Here is a 24,132-nt window from a genome sequence, read left to right as displayed (position 1 = left end):
TTAATTTTTTTTTCACCATGTTGGTTTTATTTAATGATGTAGTTGAAGTATCTAGATCTGAGCCAAATATACAGTAGGCACTTAATACATATTTTTGATTGAAGTAAGAGGGGTTTTATAAAAAACCTGACAAATAGAATGGGAGAGGGAAAGAAATAGTGCCTTTGAACCAGGGTTTTTAGCTTTGGATGCTGGAATTTTTTAGTAAAAAAATTTTTTGCTTTTCAGATTCTAAATGGATTTTTGACAAATTAACCTGCATATAATGTTTGAATAAAGATTTTGTGCCCATTTGATCTCATCTGATGTGAACAGAATACACTTTTAATATAGTGAACCAGACTCTTTATGTCTCTAAAGTCTAACTGATTGCAAATTCTGGCAACTCTGAGTCAGAGACCTACGATTTCCTGTTAAACTATAAAGTTACTTGCTCACTGAATCACAGCACAGAAATTATATTTTCATGTCTATAAAGAAAGGAAGAATTTATATAATGTGATTGATTAAGGTATTATTCATCTTTGGGCATTAAAAAAAGTGACACGATTTTCATCAGCTGTTGTGTTTAGCCCAATCAGTCAGGATATGGAATGTCATCCATCCTTAAGGACTGACATCCTTAATGACCAGAATTTGAACCAGAGACTTATGCTTTATGAAAGTTAATGTAACCCACCCATTTTGCTTTATTTCTGTCACAAAGCACCACGTACTAGAAGACTATACCTCAGTGGATATTCAAGAAATACTCAGTTATCACCGTATTTAAGGCATTGTAGTGATATTGATAAAGTGTATCCTGGCTATTTACAGGCATACGTTTAAATAGAAATTTCATGACCTGAAAAATACCAAAGAATCTTATACTTACGTACAACTTGCTCATCTCTTCTCTTAACTTCCATCCTGCCGTGTTCCAGGCAAAGAGGACTGTCAGAAAGTTGAAGATAGGGGCGCCTGGGTGGCGCAGTCGGTTAAGCGTCCGACTTCAGCCAGGTCACGATCTCGCGGTCCGTGAGTTCGAGCCCTGCGTCGGGCTCTGGGCTGACAGCTCGGAGCCTGGAGCCTGTTTCCGATTCTGTGTCTCCCTCTCTCTCTGCCCCTCCCCCGTTCATGCTCTGTCTCTCTCTGTCCCAAAAATAAATAAACATTGAAAAAAAAATTAAAAAAAAGAAAGTTGAAGATAGAGCGTGTCTGTCACGGATATGGGTAGGGGAAGGAAATGAAGAACATATATGAGTAGAATTCCTGTGCTGTCGGTCATTTTCTTGTTGAACTGCTCCATTTCCAACTCTCTTTTCCCTACGATGGGCATGGGGTATGATGCAGAAGCCTGAAAACAGCATACCTCTACTCCCAAGACTACTTTGCAAGCTGGCTTTTAGGTGGGTCCTGCAATGGGAGGTAGAATGAGAAGCTGGAAGATGGGAAGAAGGGCAAACACTTTTTTTTTTTTTTTTTTTTGGTAAATTCCCTGCTTTGGGTGGTGCTCAGGCAATAGCTGCAGCAGCCTGGAGAGTGTGGCTTCTGGGCAGTAGTGTAGGCTCCTAGCTTCCTACTCAGCTGTGGTCGTGCACTGACAATTGTGACACCAGTACGTGGGTTCCTCTGAAAGTCGTACCACAAGTGATGGTGGCATCCTGGTCTTTTTTTTTTTTTTTAAACATTTATTTATTTTTGAGACAGAGAGAGACAGAGCATGAACAGGGGAGGGACAGAGACAGAGGGAGACACAGAATCTGAAACAGGCCCCAGGCTCTGAGCAGTCAGCACAGAGCCCGACGCGGGGCTCGAACTCACGGACCGTGAGATCATGACCTGAGTCGAAGTCGGATGCTTAACCGACCGAGCCACCCAGGCGCCCCGGCATCCTGGTCTTTGAGAGGTTACCTCTTTCTCCTTTTTGGTCTTCCATCCCCTCAAATGCTTTTGTAACCAGCACCCTTCGCGAAATCTTTTTTCTATTTGGTACATCTAACGTGAGTTTTATCTTCTGACAAGTCTGGATATAATACATGGTATAAAACTGTGATCCTAGAAGACAAAACCTCAATGATGGAATCCGGGATCTGTTATTGACTGGCGTGTGCTCAGACATTGCAATATCCTGAAATCATGAGGGGAAGTGAAATACTCAGAATCTATAGTTCGTAGTGGCCTGGGATAAATTGTTTCTTAAAGGCAGGACTTCAGGAGAATGACTGTCTATTGTGACTAGTTTAGAAGTGATGATGACAAGGATTCCAGGGTTTGTTGGCTGCTTCTGACTTCGCTGGAGAGTTAGAGGAAGAAAATGAAAAGCTCAGTATTTAAAACTCTCAGCTCTATGTTTAGAGAACCAGAGATCGTTAGTGATAACTCGGAAAAGATCTCTTCCCTTCTGTAGCCTATAAACTCAGGACTGATACATCTGGGAATCAGACCCAGAACTTGTCCTGTGGGCTGCAGATCTGCAATGTAATTAAAATTCACGACATCACTAGGTGTTTTACAGTTGAGGTGTTGGCTGGTAAGGAAAGGGACCTTGAGAACTGGAATGGGAATGGGCCATCCGAGAGTATTCAGATGAGTCTAAGAAACTGGAATGCCTAAAACCACCAGAGTATCCTTTACTTTCAGAAACAGTTCCTCCTCCCCTACCTTTTCCTTTCTTGAACAGCCAGCAATTACCCTACAGGACACAGTTGCTTTTTCTCCTCATGTTCCTTAACACTTACCTTTGTTTCTGTTACCCATAATTAGAAATAGATCTCAAAACGTTCCAAGGGATTAACATTAAAAATGACAACATTTTGCCAGTTTATATTGGAAACACCTAGAGTATATTGTGGTAATGGCTTTTCAGTGGGTAGCTCAAAAAAGACCGAATTTAATGGACCCTCTTGTTCAGTGGGGATGATGGCCCCAAATGCCTGAGGCAGAGGCCATACGGCAGTGCCTAATTGCTGGGTATATTTGTGTGTGGGGCTACAGTGACAATCAATTTTAGCTTGCAGGGATTTTTAGCAATTGCTAATTTTTAAAAAAAGTCCTTATAGTATAAAATATATTGGCAACCTACCTTATAATTGGTAAAATTCTAGGACTGAGGAGAAAATACTGGTTTGAGTCTGCACAAAAGGAAGTCACATTCTCTCACTCAGTTTTCAGACAGGGGGCAGTTCAAAGACTCAGGCCCACCTAAATGAAGGGGAAATTGAGTATCCTTGAAGATGCTTCCTGGGACACTTTAGTAAATAAATACTGTAAATCTTCTTCAAATCCTTCTCAAAGGGATATGACTCCATCTTCCAGGATGACTGTGTACTGAGCAAAGGGAAATGCCCAGATTTTAGAGCGTTATAAATCAGGGGCTCCGAATTGCTAATCCCTGGTGATGTCAGATACCATTGTAGTCTGATAAAAGGATATGGAGTTTGGAGCTGATTAGATCTCACAGTGGGTCCAGAAGGTCCATGAAACCATGTTATTGTGATTTTCACAATTCTCAAATGCATGTTGAAATGACATTTTTGGTAATAGAATAGGTAGAATCCTCACTATGGATTTGCGAACTGTGGATTGAGGGCTATTATTATAGAAAGGACCAAGCAGAAGCCCTTGAAACTTCCCATCCTGACCAAGATATAAACTAAAAGCATTATCTCATCCATGCGGGGAGTCATAGAGATTAATTAATTTCACCATCGAATTTTTGAAAAATGTAAAAGTATTAATTCTTATCACCAACCTAATTAATACTGCCTTTTGAGAAAAAGGCAGGTGGATCTTGGAGAATGTAGAATTCTATAAATGTGATCATGTGATAAATCCAATTATAAATGCTGATTACAAATTATAAATACAAGATTTAGAGAAACCAGTATAGCCTTTGGAAGAAGTTATATAGCTATTGACCTGGAAAAAAAATTTTTTTCCCTTTCTATACCAACTTACAAGGAATAGTTTGCTTCCATCTGGTAAGGACAGAAGTACACCTTCACTCAAGGCTTTGTTAATTCTCATGTTCTCTTGATCCTCATCTAGTCTGTGAGGACCTTGATTATCTCAACTTTCTATATAACATGATGATCCATTACATAGATTATACCATGCTGACTGATCCTGGTGTTTGCTAAGTAACAGCTACTTTCCGTGACCTAGACCGTGATTCACAAGGCGTTTTTCCTGGACTGGCAGCATCAATGCCACATGGGAACGTGTGAAAGTTCTCCAGCCTCAGCCCCATCCGAGGCCTACTGTATCAGAAATTAGGGGTGGATTAGTCTGTGTTTTAACAATCCCTCAGGGTAGTTCTGATGAACATTAAAGTTTGAGAATTACTGCTTTTGAAAATCAAGGCTCTGCCGTTTGGATTTTATGACCAGCAGATTCAGTGGTTGGGTCCAAGTGGCTTGTGACTGATTAGGAAGAGCTCATAGGGTGCTCTATGCTTTAAAATGAACTTCAATGCAGATCCTGAGGGTCATGGGGAAAAGCCGTGCCCTCGCCTACAAACTACACTGTCCCTCTAGAAAGAGTTCCTGGTATGCTTTTTGGGCCCTGGTAAAAGCCAATGCTTGATCAGATCATTGGGTATCCCAAACGCCCATTGTAAACTGGGTATTATCTGATCCACCAAGCATTAAACAAGGGCATGGCAACAGAATTCTTATCATTTTTTAAGGTTTATTTATTTATTTTGGGAGGGAGAGAGAGGGAGAGGGAGAGGGAGAGAGAGAATCCCAAGCAGGTTCTGCACTGTCAGCACAGAGCCCGATGCGAGGCTTCATCTCATGAACCATGAGATCATGACCTGAGCTGAAATCAGGAGTTGGATGCTTAACTGAAGGAGCCACCCAGACATTGCAGCAGTATTCTATTATTAAATGGAAGCAGGGTGTATGAGATTAGACTTGATCAGATCCTAAAAATACAGAGTAAGTTGTATGACCAGTGGCTCAGACTTCTAGAACTCCTACTTCTGCTTTATTGCTATCATCTTCTCTCAATCCACACCTAACGTGTCATGGGTAGTTTGGAGCAAAGTCATGGCCTTCACTGCAAGCAAGCACTGTCCCTTTGAGAAATAGCTTCTGACTTGCTTCCTCTGATCAATTGGTAGAAGAAGAAAAATAGAGACCCGGTTTATGGATGGTTCTGCATGGCGTCTTGGTAGGAGATTGGTAGGGAGGAGGAAGAAGGAAGCCATTGACCCCCATGCTTTTGGAAGCACCTGGGAGAGGAGCTGCGGTGGGAGAGCCGGCTCCTCAGTGGTGATGTCAGTGCCTGGATTCTCGCTAAGTGGTGGCAGATCAGTTCCAATGGCAGAAGCAGCAGTGCCTTTCGCAGCATCTGTGACAGTGTGTGTGGACTCCTCAGTGGGGGTGCGGTTTCCTGGATTCTTTCCCTACTACTAGGGAAAGAGGTAGTAGTAGGAGGTGACAGCAGTGGTGGTAGCAGCTTGCTTATGGTGGCACTGTCGACACCTCTCTTGTGCCCTACAACCTTACTTTTGTCATTGTAGCCAACTCCCTGCAGTCATACCCTCTCTGTTTGAAATCTGTACAGTAGTTTCTGTTTCCTGAACATTGACTTGATATACCTACAAATGTTCTTTCTGTTATTCTTATACCAGTACTGAGAAAGACATTATTATTCCCATTTTACAACAAGGAAACAAAGACTCTCAGATATCAAGTAATTTGCCCCAAAGTATGGAACCCAATGAGAGAATCCATGATGAAACTCTAGTATGAAGCTGTCTCATTTACGGTTTTTTTTATTAAAAAAAATTTTTTTTAATGCTTATTTATTTTTGAGAGAGACAGAGACTGAGTGTGAACAGGGAAGGGGCAGAGAGAGGGAGACACAGAATGTGAAACAGGCTCCAGGCTCTGAGCTATCAGCCCAGAGCCTGACGCGGGGCTCGAACTCACAAGCCATGAGATCGTGACCTGAGTCGAAGTCGGATGCTTAACTGATTGAGCCACCCAGGCGCCCCTCATTTACAGTTTTTTTTTTTTTTTAATTTTTTTTTTTTCAACGTTCATTCATTTTTGGGACAGAGAGAGACAGAGCACGAACGGGGGAGGGGCAGAGAGAGAGGGAGACACAGAATCGGAAACAGGCTCCAGGCTCTGAGCCATCAGCCCAGAGCCTGACGCGGGGCCCGAACTCCCGGACCGCGAGATCGTGACCTGGCTGAAGTCGGACGCTCAACCGACTGCGCCACCCAGGCGCCCCATACAGTTTTATATAGAGTTTGAAACCACAGTGTGACATGTTCTTTGTGGCCTGTAGTACTTGGGGAATAGGAGCTGCTGGTGGGGTTGCAATCGTTTTTCTGTCATACTGTGTTACCTAGCTAAAAACGATGTACTCCAGAAGCATTTGTTACTACCTCTTTTAATTTAATTTATCTTATTAACAATTTTTTAATGTTTATTTATTTTTGAGAGAGAGAGACAGACTACAAGCAGGGGAGGGACAGAGAGAGAGGGAGACAGAGAATCCAAAGTAGGCTCCAGGCTCTGAGCTGTTAGCACAGAGCCCAAAGTGGGACTCGAACCCAAGAACCACAAGATCATGACCTGAGCCAAAGTCAGACACTTAATCGACTGAGCCACCCAGGCACCCCTGTTATCACCTCTTTTTAAAATACCTTAAAAAGTAACCTTACAGAGAAGCAACCAGGTTTTATAATTTTGTAATGCCAGTGAGTAAACCTGAAGAATTATGCTCTTAAGTTTGCTCTGTGTTACAGCATTAGCCCTAGACTCCTAGATTTGGGTTTATAGTAAAGAGCAGCTGTTTTCCATCTCACACTTTGTTTTCTTTCTGTTTGTGTGTTCCAAGACTCCAAGGAATGGGGAGGATTCAAGCTAATCTTTCACTCCAAAGATCTGGGAGTAAACAGAAGAAAATATATAAGAACAGTAGGTCACATAGTAAACCTGGTACTTAGTTTTTCCTTTTCTTCCATTCCTAGAAATAGTACCAAGTAAAATCATGGTTGCTCTGATTACACGGTTGGTGCCAGATCCATGTTGACTAACTTGTTGGTTTGTGGGTTAGGAGTTCAGCTCTGGAAAATTTTCCAGTATTCCTGTTGAGTTTGTTTGCTTGCTTATGTATGTATGTATGTATGTACGTATGTACGTATGTATGTATGTATGTATGTATTTAAAAAAATGTTTATTTTATTTTTGAAGGGGTGAAAGGGAGAGAGAGAGGGAGACAGAGAATCCAAGCAGGCTCTGCACTGACATTGCAGAGTCCGATGCAGGGCTTGAACCCATGAATAGTTAGACTATGACCTAAGCTGAAATCAAGAGTCAGAGCTTAACGAACTGAGCCACCCAGGTACTCCCCTTTTTAAAAAATTTAGTTGAGACCTACAAATAAATGGAGTTCCACACAGATCATACTGTTCCACCTACACTAGGGGCTTCTTGGTACTGACATTCATGTTACTGTCTTTGAGAAAGCTCACGCTCTAATATTATATAAAAATATATTTCATATAACAAATCCTAGAGTTGGTAGGCAATATGGATTCATATCATTTCTCTTTTGACACCAGGAAGAGCAGTCTTTTTTGAATTGACAAAGAGTTTGTGACAGAGTCCAGCACGGACTCAGACTCTACATCCATGCTCTGAAGTGTCTATATCCTCTATAAAGAAGGATAATATAAACAGGATATATATCTGTTGACTATAATTCTTCCAGAGTGTTCACAACATGTGTGGGTAGTGGTATCAAGGGTAAATTTATTCCCTAGAAGTTTCCAGTAAATATTGGTTATTTATAAAATTATTTTCAAAATGAACAACAACTTAAAAACATGAAAGCTTTCATAGCAGAAGCTGTTCTCAAACTAACAAAGCTTAGGACTTTTCTTATCGGTCCAGTGGGTCCTGCTCATCCCCTAGGAGATCGTGGTATTCCAGGAACCGAATAAAGCTATTGACATGAAATAAAATATGATGTACTTTTCTAAAATTATAGAAAGGAATGAATTAGTACTGAGTATTATTTATTTGGTCTTTGATGTTTTTCTTAGATTTTCGAGACTTAATACCAAGGTCTCCCTCTGTTTGCAACAAACAAAAGGAATGACTAACAATCAAAAATATTAAAGTAAAAACTTGAACATGTGATTTCTCCAAATATTATATTGTGTTTGTCTGCTCAGGCCATCGTAATGACATGCCACAAACTGGGTGGCTTAAACAATAAAAATTTGTCTTCTCACAATTCTGGGAGCTGGAAAATCCAAGATCGAGTGCCCAGCGGGGTTCGTTTTCTGGTGGCAGCTGGCTTCCTGGCCGTGTCCTCACATGGCCTTTCCTTGACCTCTCCAGCACCTCTTCTTCTTTAAAAAAAAAAAAAAAAAGAAATTTCTTTTAATGTTTAATTTTGAGTGGGGGAGCAGAGAGAGTGGGAGACACAGAACCCTAAGCAGGCACAGAGCCCAACACAGGACTTGAACTCTCAAACCTTGAGATCACGACCTGAGCCAAAGCTGGAGGCTTCACTGACTGAGCCACTCAGGCGCTCCTCTTAGGTGCCTCTTCTTATGAGAAATCTAATTCTACCGGATCGGGACTCCACCCTTATGAACTCATTTAACTTTAATTACTTCCTCAGTGTCTCCATCTCCAAATATAGCCATGTTCGAAATCAGCCCTGCAAATTTTGGATCTGCCAATTCCATAATCATGTAAGATAATTCCCTAGAATAAGTATTATATTTAATGTATGTAAAGTAGCAACGTATAATATAAAATATATATTAAAAAAAGCAAATACAGCCATGCTGGGCATTGGAGCTTCGATATGTGAATTTTGAAGGGACAAAAACATTCAGCCCCTCACATGTATCTACTATCTGTCCTGCTAAAACTTTGGATGTACACACAGAGTGCAAGTATATTTTCTGAGAGGAAAGTTTTTTTCTACTTTAAATGGCATCCATGTCTACATTCCTATTTTACGATGTTCTGAGACAAATGCCATCATTTTCAGGGTTTGGGTCTCCTTAGGATATTTAAAAGACACTGGGAGAGCTAATCAAAAAAAACCCTTTTTTGGTGGTTATGACCAATTATGTTATTTCCTCTTTGAAGATGCTCGCCACACGCTAATAAAATGTATTTTTCCTAATGTTCATTTCACATGGTCCTTAGAGATTCATACAAAGTCTGTATCTTTCCCGTTTTTCCTATGAAAGCAGCAAAGTATTGAGTTTGGAGTCTAATTTATTTACTCCAAATAAATTTTATTTACCAAACTCATTTACTCCAAAACAATTTATCCAAGGAAAATTGGATTAATTCCTTAACAGTTCTGTGCCTTATTGGCACAGCAGAGCTAATCTTGTGATGATTCAATGAGGTAATTGATGTTCAAAGCTTAGTAAGGGCCTGGCACTCTTTACCACTAATATAAAGGACACAGATATAGGACATAATCAAAACTATTTGCATGGATTAAAATACTCTTTTCTTTAAGTAAGAAAGTTTAAAAAAAATCGGTATAAGACTTAGTGAAACCAGATTGACAAATTGATATCCTGATGCTGTATTATTGCATTTCATCTTAATCAGCTGCTTTCCTCCTACCCAATCCATGGGGATTTCCAATTTCCAATAGGAAGATCTATATTTTTTCCTAAGTCACCTTGCTTTGACCTCTTACCTGCAACTTTGTCTGCACTGGTCAAGGAATAAGGAGGTCAAGATATTGTTGTCAGTTTATTTGTGACTCTACAATTTAACAGGCCAGTATCCCTCACAAACATGGATGCAAAAATTCTCAATAAAGTACTCGTAAACTGAATCCAACAATACATTAAAAGAAATAACTCACATAATGAAGTGGGATTTATTCCTGGGTTGCAAGGGTGGTTCAATATTTGCAAATCAATGTTATATACTACTTAATAACGGAAAGGATAAGAACCATTTGATCCTTGGGGTGCCTGGGTGGCTCACTTGGTTGGGTGACTGACTTTGGCTCAGGTCCTGATCTCATGGTTTGTGGGTTCGAGCCCCGCATTGGGCTCTATGCCGAATGCTTGCTCGGAACCTGGAGCCTGCTTCAGATTCTTTCCTTCTCTCTCTGCCCCTCCCCCACTTGTGTTCGGTCTCACTCTATCTCTCAAAAATAAATAAATGTAAAAAAAAAAAAGAACCGTTTGATCCTTTCAGTGGGTGCAGAGGAAGCGTTTGACATGATAAAACCCTGAAGAAGGTAGGTTTAGAGGAAACATAAAACAATAAAGTCCATATATGAAAAACCTACAGGTGATATCCTCACTGGGGAAAAACAGAGCTTTTCCCCTACGATCAGGAACAAGACAGAGATGTCCACTCTCACCACTGTTATTCAACATAGAATTGGAAGTCCTACCCTCAGCAGTTAGACAACAAAAAGGAATAAAAGGCATCCAAATAGGCAAGGAAGAAGTCAGTCTTTCACTATTTGCAGATGACATAATACTCTGTGTAGAAAACCCAAAAGACTGAATAAACTGCTAGAACTGATACACTAATTCAGTAAAGTTGTAGGATTACAAAATCAATGTACAGAAATCTGTTGCATATCTATACACCAATAATGAACCAGCAGAAAGAGAAATCAAGGAATCAATCCCATGTACAATTGTGCCAAAAAATAATAAGATACCTAGGAATAAACCTCATCAAAGAGGTGAAAGACTTGTACTCTGAAAACTATAAAACATTGATGAAATGGAAGGTGTCACAAAGAAAAGGAAAGACATTCCATGCTCATAGATTGGAAGGACAAATATTGTTAAAATGTCTATACCACCCAAAGAAATCCACAGATTTAATGCAATTCCTATCAAAATACCAGCAGCATTTTTTTTTTTCAGAACTAGAACAAACAATCCTAATATTTGTATGGAACCACAAAAGTCCCTGAATAGCCAAAGGATCCTTGAAAACGCAAAGAAAAGCTGGAAACATCACAATTTTGGACTTAAGGTCATATTGTAAAGTGGTAGTAATCAAAAGAGTATGGTGCTAGGGGCGCCTGGGTGGCTCAGTCGGTTAGGCAGCCGACTTCAGCTCAGGTCATGATCTCATGGTCCGTGAGTTCGAGCCCCACGTCAGGCTCTGTGCTGACAGCTCAGAGCCTGGAGCCTGTTTCAGATTCTGTGTCTCCCTCTCTCTGACCCTCCCCCATTCATGCTCTGTCTCCCTCTGTCTCAAAAATAAATAAAGGTTAAAAAAAAAAAAAGTATGGTGCTAGCACAAAAATAGACACATAGATCAATAGAACAGAATAGAAAACCCAGAAATAAACCCGCAACTCCATGGTCAATTAATCGTTGACAAAGTAGGAAAGAATATCTAATGGGAAAAAGTTTCTTCAACAAATGGTGTTGGGAAAACTGGACAGCAGCATGGAAAAGAATGAAACTGGACCACTTGCTTATACCATACACAATAATTAATCCAAAATGGATTAAAGACCTAAATGTGGGATAGGAAACCATCAAAATCCTAGAGAACACAGGCAGTAACTTCTTTGACATTAGCCATAACTTCTTTCTAGATATGTCTCCTGAGGCAGGGGATATAAAAGCAAAAATAAACGATTGGAACTTCATCAAAATAAAAAGCTTATGCACAGCAAAGGAAATAACAAAACTAAAAGCTAATCTATGGAATGGGAGAAGATATTTACAAATGACATATCAGATAAAGGGTTAGTATCCAAAATCTATAAAGAGCTTATAAAACTCAACACTCAAAAAATGAATTATCCAATAAAAAATGGGCAGAAGACACAGACATTTTTCCAAAGAAGACATCCACATGGCCAACAGACACATGAAAAGGTGTTCAAGGTCATTCATCATCAGGGAAGTACAAATTAAAACTACCATGAGATGTCACCTCACATGTGTCAGAATGGCTAAAATCAAGAAACAACAGGTGTTGGCAAGGATGTGGAGAAAGGGGAACCCTCTTACACTGTTGGTGGGAATGTGAACTGATGTAGCCACTCTGGAAAACAATGTGGAGTTTCCTCAAAAAGTTGAAAATAGAACTATCCTATGATCCAGCAATTGTATTACTAGGTATTTACAGAAAAAATACAAAAATACTTTTTCAAAGTGATACATGCACCATGATGTGTATAGCAGCATTGTCTACAATGGCCAAATTATGGAAAGAGCCCACGTGTCCATCAACCGATGAATAAAGAAAATATGGTGTGTACACACACACACACACACACACACACACACACACACACACACACACAGGAATATTACTGAGCCATCAAAAAGAATGAAATCTTGCCATTAGCAAAACATAGGTGGAGCTAGAGAGTATTATACTAAGTGAAATACAGCAGAGAAAGACAAATACCATGTGATTTCACTCCTATGTGGAATTTAAGAAACAAAACAAATGAAAAAAGGGGGGAAAAAAAAGAGACAGAGGTAAACCAAGAGACAGACTCTTAACTATGAAACAAACTGATGGTTACCAGAGGGGAGGTGGATGGGGGATGGGTAAAATAGGTGATGGGCATTAAGGAGTACACTTGTTGTGATGAGCACCGGGTATTATATGGAAGCGTTAAATCGTTGTATTGTACACCTGAAGCTAATAATACTGTATGTTAACTAACTGGAATTTAAATAAAAATTAAAAAAAATAATAAAATTCACAGTGTCCACCAGGCCGGCTCCACCCTCCGCTCTTCACAGAGCTAGCTTCCTGTTTAAGTGAAGTCACCACATTCATCACAGATCTGGTTGTTGTTAGATCACCACTAATTTCCAGGACAAGTCAGGACTTTCTCAATAAGTGATCTAAATTCTCCCGCCAGGATGTTACCGCTTCTCAGATGATGGCTAAGTCAGCTGCCGCAGACTATAACGATGGCAGTATTTTCGTTTTGACATTCTATCCTCAACCACTTGAGTCTTTTCTCTGCTAGTAAAACTGAAAAAAACATAGGCTACTAAAATAAAGGGTGCGCAGTCAAACTGCCTTTCTGTCAAGGACTTTAAATTTTAGCTTTGCTCTGCTGACGAGGTGAAAGGCAAAGTGTAATTAGCACTAATAGCATGCTTTTATGGTTCCATTCCACCTCACCCCCAGATAAAAGTCAACGTATTCCACAGTTTAATAATGAGCAATGATTAGGTAGGATGTGCAACTACATTTAGGGAATTAGTGGTTTAACCTAGAGCACTTCTTTTTAGCCTTTTTAGCCTTCTTCTGGGAAGAGACTTGGAGGCAGGCTAAATTTTGAAGCTGTTTTGAAAATGACCTTGTTTCTGTCTCCTCATTCAGATCTCTCCAGGGAATAGTTTGTTCTAGGACATCATGCTCAAGGCCATGGTGGGTCCTCCAGGAAGAAAAAATTGACCTTCAAATAAGAATTCTCAATTTCCCAGAAATAAAACAACTAAAGGGGAATAAATAAAGCAAAACTTTTACAAGGAAGAATACTCTTTCTAACTTGTGATGTAGCAATGCTAAAAATCTCTCTTTAATCCACCTTTAGTCCCATCCCACTCTCCTAATGTTCAATCTGTTAGGGAAAAAATGTCAGATCTGGTTGTTGTTAGATCAGGGAACTCAACTCCATATGGGGGCTTCCGTGAACTCAGTGTCACCTTTAACAAGCTTCAGTGTATTCCTGTTACAGAGTTGCTTTATGTCTAGTATATCTCTTTAGTCCAATAAATCTCTTTCCAGTGCATATTGATAACCACTAAGGGCAGTGTTAGGTGTGGGGAACAGAGGTATAAAGATGAACATGACACAGTTTCTTCCTCATGCCAGAGGAAGGCAGTGGTTACATCAATAATCATAAGGCACTGAAGTCCATGTATTACTAGAGGTGAACATGGAAGAGGGGTAGTAAAATGGAGGAATTGGTTCGAGAACCAGAGAGTTGAATAGTCCTCAGGGAAGGCTTACTCTGGAGGTGGGAAACCCTGAACAGGATTTTTATTTTTATTTATTTATTTTTTTATTTATATATGAAATTTATTGTCAAATTGGTTTCCATACAACACCCAGTGCTCATCCCAAAAGGTGCCCTCCTCAATACCCATCACCCACCCTCTCCTCCCTCCCACCCCCCATCAACCCTCAGTTTGCTCTCAGTTCTCAACAGTCTCTTATGCTTTGGCTCTCTCCCACTCTAACCTCTTTTTTTTTTTTTTTCCTTCCCCTCCCCCATGGGTTCCTGTTAAGTTTCTCAGGATCCACATAAGAGTGAAACCATATGGTATCTGTCTTTCTCTGTATGGCTTATTTCACTTAGCATCACACTCTCCAGTTCCATCCACGTTGCTACAAAAGGCCATATTTCATTTTTTCTCATTGCCACGTAGTATTCCATAGTGTATATAAACCACAATTTCTTTATCCATTCATCAGTTGATGGACATTTAGGCTCTTTCCATAATTTGGCTATTGTTGAGAGTGCTGCTATGAACATTGGGGTACAAGTGCCCCTATGCATCAGTACTCCTGTGTCCCTTGGATAAATTCCTAGCAGTGCTATTGCTGGGTCATAGGGTAGGTCTATTTTTAATTTTCTGAGGAACCTCCACACTGCTTTCCAGAGCGGCTGCACCAATTTGCATTCCCACCAACAGTGCAAGAGGGTTCCCGTTTCTCCACATCCTCTCCAGCATCTATAGTCTCCTGATTTTGAACAGGATTTTTAAAGTTGAAAAGGAGTTTTCCTGGCAGCAGTAGTGAATGTGTTATAGAAAGGGAGAATAAAAGGGAACAGAATACATTTTAGGAAGAGGGAGGAGTAGATGCCCCAGTGTTTGGAAAAGCATACAGTAGTGCCAAAATTAGGCATATTTGATTTTCCAGGTAAACTTTATAAAAGGGACTTCAGCTTATACTCAAGAACTTAATGACAAGAGAAAAACTCATATAAGTGGCAGCATTTTAGTTGGTGAGACAACCCTATAGAACTTTTTTTTTTAAGTTTATTTATTTTGAGAAAGACACAGCATGAGTGGGGGAGGGGTAGAGAGAATCCCAAACAGGCTCTGTGCTGGTGGCACAGAGTCTTATGTGGGGCTTGAATTCATGAACTGTGAGATCATGGCCTGAGCTGAAACCAAGAGTCGGACACTCAGCTTACTGAGCCAGCCAGGTGCCCAAGACCATTTAGAGCTTCTAGTTAAGTTGTTTTCAGTGGTGTGAGGGGCACTGGGTTCCTAGAAAGGGCCCATGGAACCTGATGACGCTGAGTGAAGATCTGGGGGCAAATGGGCCAAAGGAGCCAGACTGTGCCTTCCCCCCACCCATTACTTCAACCAGAGAAGAGCATCGGTAGCTCTCGTGTTGGGCTTCTGGTTTTATAACTGAAGAAATTGGGCCCGGAGAAGTTATGTGGCTCACTCAAGAGCATTTAGCTAATTTATCATAGAGATGAACCAGAAAACCAGGCTCCTGACTTCCAGTTCAGTTCTTCCTTAAATTGGACTGTACTGCCTCTTCCATATTCAAGTCATATTGACAAGTTAAAACTTATAAAACAACAGGAGTTTTAAAATGAAGGAAAAAAAGACCTGAAATGAAAAAAAATCAGACACATTCTCATGGTAGCATCGGGAGAGAGAGCTGCCCTTCCTCCCCCCATCCACCCACTAGGTCAGAGAAATGCCCATGATTCATTGCTCTTGCAGAGATGGTGCGAGCGGCCAAAGATGTTGCATCATGTATTGTTGCTATTCTTACCACATAGTGTCATTCTACTAGTGACCGTTGCTTTGTTTTGTTTGACATTCTTTCTATATTTCAAATTTGGCTGCCTTTCAGAACACCAGAAAACTTTTTTTACTTTCAATCCTTTCTTTAAACAATTTTTAATGTTTATTTTATTTTTGAGAGAGAGAGAGGGTGAGGCCGAGCGGGGGAGGGGCAGAGAGAGAGTGAGAGAGAGAGAGAGAGAGAGAGAGAGAGAGAGAGAGAGAGAGAGACAGAATCAGAAGCAGGCTCCAGGCTCTAGGCTGTCAACGTAGAAACTGATGCAGGGCTTGAACCCACAGACTGCAAGATCATGACCTGAGCTGGAGTTGGATGCTTAACTGACTGAGCCACCCAGGCTCCCCTACCCATCCATTATCAATAGAAGAGGAGTGATAAAGAAGAGTAGATAAGAATTTGTGAAAGTGTTTGTATAACATTCTACAAGGATGTTTCCTTCTGAGACATACTATCTCTAGTGTTTATATCAAATCCTCAGATAAAAGTCTCATTTGGGGGAAGTTATATTTAATATCACTAGGCTCTGCAAAGCAATTCAGTGGCAGCTTTTTGGGTTTTTAATTCTCATTCATAAATTCATCTATTTATTCATTTGAGTACCTGCCATGAGACAGTCTTTGTTTAATGAGAAAAAAAATGAGGTCCTTGCTTTCCTAGAAGTTACATTCTTTTAAATGAAATGAAAAAAGTTCTTTATTTGATCAATTATTCATATTTCTATGGTTGTTTTGGATCTAGATGTATGCAAGTGTTGGATATTTATTGATGGTCCATGAAGAAGAGTAACAAATGCCCATGTGTTTATGACCCAAACTGATAAAGTAAATTGGTTGAGATACTCATGGGGTATCATGTCAAATTAACTATCAGACCCTGGTCAAACTTGAGGTGACACTGAAGGTTTACATTTTTGCTTGGCCTTAAGGTAAGTGATACAAAATAATTCACCTTAGGCCAAGCGAACCATTACTGTTATGTGCTGAGTTGTGTCCCCCCCAGATTCACATGGTGGGATCCTAATCTCCAGTATCTCATTATGTGACTGTATTTGCAGACAGGGTGTTCGAATAGGTCATTGAATTAAAATGAGGTCATTAGAGTGAGCCTGAGTCCAACATAACTGGTGTCCTTCTAAGAAGAGATTAGGACACAGGTACAGAAAGAAGACCATATGAAGACACAGGGAAGACTTGGCCCCTCTGTAAGCCAAGGAGAGAGACCTCAGAAGAAACCAATCCTGCAACACATTGATCTTCGACTTCTAGCCACCAGATTTATGAGAAAATAAATTTCTGTTGTTTAAAGTCACCCAGTTTGTGGTACTTTGTTATAGCAACCATAGTAAACGAATACAATTACTTATATCAGTAAGGGAACATTAGATTTTTCATCAGTAAATACACTAGGCCACGCTGTGGTAATAATGCCCAACTCTCAGTGTCTTAGAAAAAAATTATTTTGAAGGACTTGCTATATGCCCATTTCAGGGGCTCTGGTCCTAGCTGTTTTCACTCAGAGGGGAGCTGATGGAGCCTCCATATGTGAAATGTCGCTGGTCATTGTGATAATGTGAAGGAAAGGGAAAATTGTTGGTAGGTCTTAAAGGCTTCCATTGGGAAGTAGCTCATGTCACCTCTACTCAAATTCACTTCCAAGAGGGTGAGAAGGGAGTGTAAACCCTATTGTATGCCTGGATGGAAGACCACCTGAAATATCAGTGAATGACACCAATCATGACTATGATACTTAACATATTCTGTGTTTCACAGAAAACAAAAACAAAACACTTGAACAAGTTCATGGGAAAAACTACCAGGAGAGTTGAGCTAGGAATTGCCATGATTATCCAGACAACAAGCCCAACCATAGTATCTAGTTTTTAGATCAAAGTGATAATCCTTGTTTCCAGTCCTAGTTTATCATATCCCTAGCACAGTGAGAGAGTGTAAAAACAAAGGGAAAATGGTGAAAATAGGGGAGAATAAGAAAAGTCTAATATTTATTGGGAGACCAGCACTTAGTGAATAGCTTACGTGTAACAGTTGCATTACAAATTAGTTCTTAATTCATAATGTCACCAAATAATAAGATAATTTTAAAATAAAAAACCCCAAAACTAAAAATATATCAACTTGCCTCAAGGATGAGAGTGTAACTTTATACAGTACAAAGCCCTTGCTCCATTATTTATACTATGGGTTTTTAAATTTTTTTTTTTAACGTTTATTGATTTTTGAGACAGAGAGAGGCAGAGCATGAACAGGGGAGGGTCAGAGAGAGAGAGAGGGAGACACAGAATCTGAAACAGGCTCCAGGCTCTGAGCTGTCATCACAGAGCCTGATGCGGGGCTCGAACCCACAAACCGCGAGATCATGAGCTGAGCTGAAGTCAGACGCTTAATTGTCTAAGCCACCCAGGCGCCCCAATATACTATGGGTTTTTAAATCTTCATTTGTGACCCATTAGTGGGTTATAAAATTGTGGACCCTGTTTTTTTAAATTCAAGTATAGTAAACACACAGTGTTATATTAGTTTCGGTGTACAATATAGTGATTCAACAATTTATATATTACTTCGTGCTCATTATAAGTGTATTCTCTCTTTTTTTTTTTAAAAGTTTTTATTGTTTATTTATTTATTGAGAGAGTTGAGAGAGAGTCCCAAGGAGGTTCTGCGCTGTCAACGCAGAGCTTGCTGCGGCGCTCGATCCCGTGAATGGTGAGATCATGACCTGAGCCAAAATCAAGAGTTGGATGCTTAACTGACTGAGCCACCCAGATGCCCTTAGAAGTGTACTCTTAATCCCCTTCACCCCCTTCATCTACTTCAGGCATCCCCCCCCCCCCCCCCGGAATCATCAGCTTATTCTTTATAGTTAAGAATGTGTTTTTTGGTTTGTCTCTTTTTAAAATATGTTTTGTTTCTTAAATTCTGCATATGAGTGAGATAATATGCTGCTTGTCTTTCTCTGGCTGATTTCTATTACTCAGCATTGTATTCTCTAGATCCATTCATGTTGTTGCAAAGATTTCATTCTTTTTTAATGGCTGAGTAATATTCCATTATATATGTATACCACATCTTTATCCATACATCTGTCCATGGACATTTGGGCTGCTTCCATAATTTGGCTGTTGCAAATAATGCTGCAATAAACATAGGGGTGCCTATATCTTTTCAAACTAGTGTTTGTGCATTTTTTGGGTAAATGCCCAGTAGGATCGGAATTATAGGATCATATGGCAGTTTTATTTTTAATTTTTGAAGGAGCCTTCGTAGTGTTTTTTCCACATTGGCTACACTAGTTTGCACTCCCATCAACAGTGCACAAGGGTTCTTTTTTCTCCATATCCTTGCTAATATGTGTTGTTGATTTTAGCCGTTCTGAGAGGTGTGAGATAGTATCTCATTGTGATTTTGATTCACGTTTCCCTGATGATGAGTGATGTTGAACATCTCTCCATGTGTTTGTTGGCCATCTATATGTCTTTGGAGAAATGTCTGTTCATGTCTTCTCCCATTTTTAAATTGGATTTATGTGTGTGTGTGTGTGTGTGTGTGTGTGTGTGTGTGTGTGTGTGTGTTGAGTTCTCTAAGTTCTTTCTCTGTTTTGGATGCTAACCCTTTATTGGATATGTCATTTGCAAATATTTTCTCCCATTCCACAGGCTGCCTTTTAGTTTTGAAGATTGTCTTCTGCACTGTGCAGAAGTTTTTTATTTTGATATAGTCCCAATAGTTTATTTTTGCTTTTGTTTCCCTTGCCTCAGGAGGCATCTCTAGAAAAATATTGTTACAGCCAATGTCAGAGAAATTACTGCTTGTGCTCTTTTCTAGGATTGTCATGGTGTCACACTTCGGTTCTTAATTCATTTTGAGTCTATTGTTGTGTAAGAAAGCGGTCCAATTTCATTCATTTGCATAGAGCTATGCAGTTTTCCCACATAATATGATCATGGGTTTATTTCTGGGTTTTCTATCCTGTTCCATCGATTTATGTCTGTTTTTGGGCCAGTACTGTATTGTTTTGATTACTGCTGTTTTGTGTAGTGTTTCTTGGAATCTGGGATTACGATACCTCCAGTTGTATTTTTCTTTTTCAGGACTGCTTTGTCTACTCAGGGTTTTTTGTGGTTCCATATAAATTTTAGGATTATCTGTTCTAGTTCTGTGAAAAACACTGTTGGTATTTTGATAGGGATTGCATTAAATTTGTAGGTTGCTTTGGGTAGCATGGACATTTTAACAATATTTGTTTTTCTAATCCATGAGCATGGAATATCTTTCCATTTGTTTGTGTTCTCTTCAGTTTTTTAAATCAATATTTTGTAGTTTTTAGAACACAGGTCTTTCATCTCCTTGGTTATGTTTATTCCTAGGTATTTTATTATTTTAGATGCAGTTGTAAATGCAACTGTTTTTTTAAATTTCTCTTTCTGCTACTTCATTTTCAGTGTATAGAAATGCAGTGGATTTCTGTATATTGATTTTGCATCTGAAGACTTTACTGAATTCATTTATTAGTTCTAGTTGTTTTTTGGTGGAGTCTTTAGGGTTTTGTATATATGGTATCATGTGAGCTGCAAATGGTGAAAAGTTTTACTTCTTCCTTACCAATCTGGGTGTTGTTTATTTCTTTATGTTGTATAATTGCCGTGGCCAGGAGTTCAGTACTATGTTGAGTGAAAGTTCTGAGAATGGACATCCTTGTCTTGTTCCTGACCTTAGCAGAAAAGCTCTTACTTTTTCACCAATGAGTATGATGTTAGCTGTGGGTCATCTATGCCTTTATTATGTTAAGGTATGTTTCCTCTAAACTTACTTTGTTGAGGGTTTTTATCATGAATGGATGTTGTACTTTGTGAAATGTTTCCCTGCAATAATTAAGATGATCATATGGTTTTTATCCTTTCAATTATTGATGTGATATATCACATTGATTGATTTGCAAATATTGAACCAGTCTTACATCCCAGGTATAAAGCCCACTTGATTGTGGTGAATGATTTTTTTAATGTATTATTGGAATAAGTTTCTAATATTTTGTTGAGGATATTTGCATCAATGTTTATAAGAGATATTGCCATGTAGGTCTCTTTTCTTATAGTGTCTTTAGCTGTTTTTGGCATCAGGGAAATGCTGGCCTCAAAGAATGAATTTGGGAGTTTTCCTTCCTCTTTTATTTATTGAATAGTTTGAGAAGAATAGATCTTAATTGTTCTTTAAATGTTTGGTAGAATTCACTTGTGAAGCCATGTGGTCCTGGACTTTGTTTCTTGGGAGGTTTTTGTTGTTGTTATTGTTTTGTTTTTTGTTTTTTCCTGGGGGGAAGGGCAGAGGAAGAGAGAGAGAAATTTTAGCAGGCTTCATGCCCAGTGCTGAACCCAAGGTGGAGCTTGATCTCGTGATGGTGAGATCATGACCTGAGCTGAAATGGAGTTGGATGCTTAACCAACTGAGCCACCCAGGTGCCCTGGAAGTTTTTTGATATCTGATTCAATTTCATTGCTTGTAATCGGTCCATTCAAATTTTGTATTTCTTCCTGCTTATGTGTTGATAGGTTATATGTTTCTAGGCATTTATCCATTTTTTTTCTAGGTTGTCCAATTTGTTGGCATATAATTTTTCTTAATATACTTTTATAATCTTTTGTATTTTTGTGGTGTCAGTTGTTATTTCTCCTCTTTTATTTGTGATTTTGTTTATTTGAGCCACCCCCTCCCCTTTTTATGCATCTGGCTAAATGTTTATCAATTTAGTTGATCTTTTCAAAGAACCAACTCCTGGTTTTATTGATACGTACTATTTTTTTTCTTCAAATTTCTATTTCATTTATTTATGCTCTAATCTTTATTATCTCCTTCCTCCTACTGGTTTTGGGTTTTGTTTGTTGTTCTTTTTTCTAGCTTCTTAGGTCAAAGGCTAGGTTGTTTTATTTGAGATTTTTCTGGCTTCTTGAGGTAGGCCTATATTGCTATACTGTTCCCTCTGAGATTTTTAAAGTTAAAGATGTTAAACCCCCATGGATTGTAAGAACTTGTGAAATTTGGCCTTTCTGGTTTTCTTTTTTTTTTTTTTCTTTTTCAACGTTTTATTTATTTTTGGGACAGAGAGAGACAGAGCATGAATGGGGGAGGGGCAGAGAGAGAGGGAGACACAGAATCGGAAATAGGCTCCAGGCTCTGAGCCATCAGCCCAGAGCCCGACGCGGGGCTTGAACTCACGGACTGTGAGATCGTGACCTGGCTGAAGTCGGACGCTTAACCGACTGCGCCAGCCAGGCGCCCCTCTGGTTTTCAAAGGCAGATGTTATGGGGATTCATCTTCCCTGTGCGGGTTCACCATATCTGGGGTACATGGTGTGAGGATCTGTTTTTCACCCCCTCTCTATTCTGGCAGTGTTTTTTTCTCCTGTGGACAGTCTCATAGGTCCATTTAACTCCCAATCGCATCTCTGCCCTTCCTACTCTCTATAATGTGGCCTCTTCTCTACATGTAGCTGTTGAGAGTCTGTTCTGCCAGGCTTTGGGTCATTTTCTGGGTTATTTACACTGACATGGATGTTATCTGATTGTATCTGTGAGATGAGATGAGCTTAGGATCCTCCTACTCTGCCATCTTCCTTTCAAGGTCTGTTTAAGTTAATAAATGGAAAGTTTCAGTGATTCACAAAATGATATTTCTTGAAACTTGTACTTCATTGATACACATATAGCCCTTTTGTGCATTTGAAATATATTGCTTTATTCCAAGCTGAATAAAGTATTTCTGCATCAACCATGATGTAGGATGGCCTCATCTTCTGTCCAGCTCATGTTCTGTCAAACAAAAGCACTGTATTCCTTCAAAATGTCCTGGCTGAGCCTGTGACAAAGAATATGATCATTACAAGAGGTCATACGATTTTTGATAGAACAAGAATCCTGTTAAGGATCTTTTTAATTTTTCACAGACTGAAGTTTTGAGAAGTTCTTTTGCTCAGAAAACATGAAGTCAGTGTGGAAACATCAATTTTGTCACTTGAGGTATAAGTAAGAATTTGACTTGTTGGGCTTGATTTCCCATCCAATCTGGAGTACACTTCTATACACAAAGTCATTGCTTGCACATAAAACATATTTAGTGTATTCTTGGTAAATATTTATTGTATATGTAGCACTGGAAGAAAAAAAGCGGCTTCTCCTGTTTGCCAAAAATCTGTAAAACCTGCATGTAGATTATCAGGAAATGTCACTGTGCGCTGGCTGCTCAATAAATCTGTTTTCCTTTTTTTTTTTTTTCTGGTAACACAGCTAGAATGTATTTCCTAGCCTCTCTTGCAGTGATATGTGGCTGTATGACTGAGTTCTAGTCAATGAAATGCAAGTAGAAGTGGTGTCTTCAACTCCTGGGACTGGCCCCTAAGAATCTTCCACATGTATTCACTTACAATCTTTCCTCTTTCCAGGTAATTTAAATGGAAATGATCCCAGCATGGCCTTGAACGGCATGTTTTGATAATAGCAGAACTTTGTCAATCTAGTTCAGTGAATAGCCGTGTGAAAAAGGACAACCCCACCAAGGTATTTACCAGTAGAGTACTTTTATGTGAACACACATGAAGAACGAAACAAAACATAACTTACATGGTGTTTGAGCCATTATGTGTTTTGGGCCTACGCATTATAGCAAATAGGCTATCCTAATTAATACATTCTGAAAATGAATATTCTGGATAAGCAAACTAGGTAAGATCCATGAGTAAGTCTATGAGAGGAAAATCATTGTAACTAGGAAAAATAATTCATCTTTACTGATTCCTTATTTTGATGTTTTCCCTCAGGTTTTATCAGACTCTTTTGGGGCTTCTGTTACATTTTAGGTCAACAATGATAGAATGATGTTTAAATATTCTATATACATAAAGTATAGAATGTACATTTAAGTATGAGAATGGTATAACATGTTTTCAAAGAATTGTTCTCAAAGAATTCAACATGCCTGAGCTTGTATTTAGCTGGACATGTTCTATGAACAAGAGGAATGTGTTTATTAATTCTCAAGAGTATTATTTTAATTATGAATATTATTTTATTATTTAATTAAGAATATTATTTTAATTATGGAAAAAAGTGGAGATAGTCCAGCTCTCAGCATGCCTCCTTGACCCATGAGGTATTTTTTTAGGCAGCCATGCTTTCCTGGTCACTTTGACAGTATTTAATTTTAAAATTTAGGTCTTTTGGGGATGCCTGGGTGGCTCAGTTGGTTGAGTGCCTGACTCTTGGTTTTGGCTCAGATCGTGATCCAGGGTCATGGGACTGAGCCCTGAATCGGGCTCTGTGCTGAGTGTGGAGCCTGC

This window comes from Herpailurus yagouaroundi, unplaced genomic scaffold, assembly GCF_014898765.1.
Source record: "Herpailurus yagouaroundi ecotype Mexico unplaced genomic scaffold, PumYag 195, whole genome shotgun sequence".
Taxonomy (NCBI): domain Eukaryota; kingdom Metazoa; phylum Chordata; class Mammalia; order Carnivora; family Felidae; genus Herpailurus; species Herpailurus yagouaroundi.
This window is presented reverse-complemented; position numbering follows the sequence as displayed.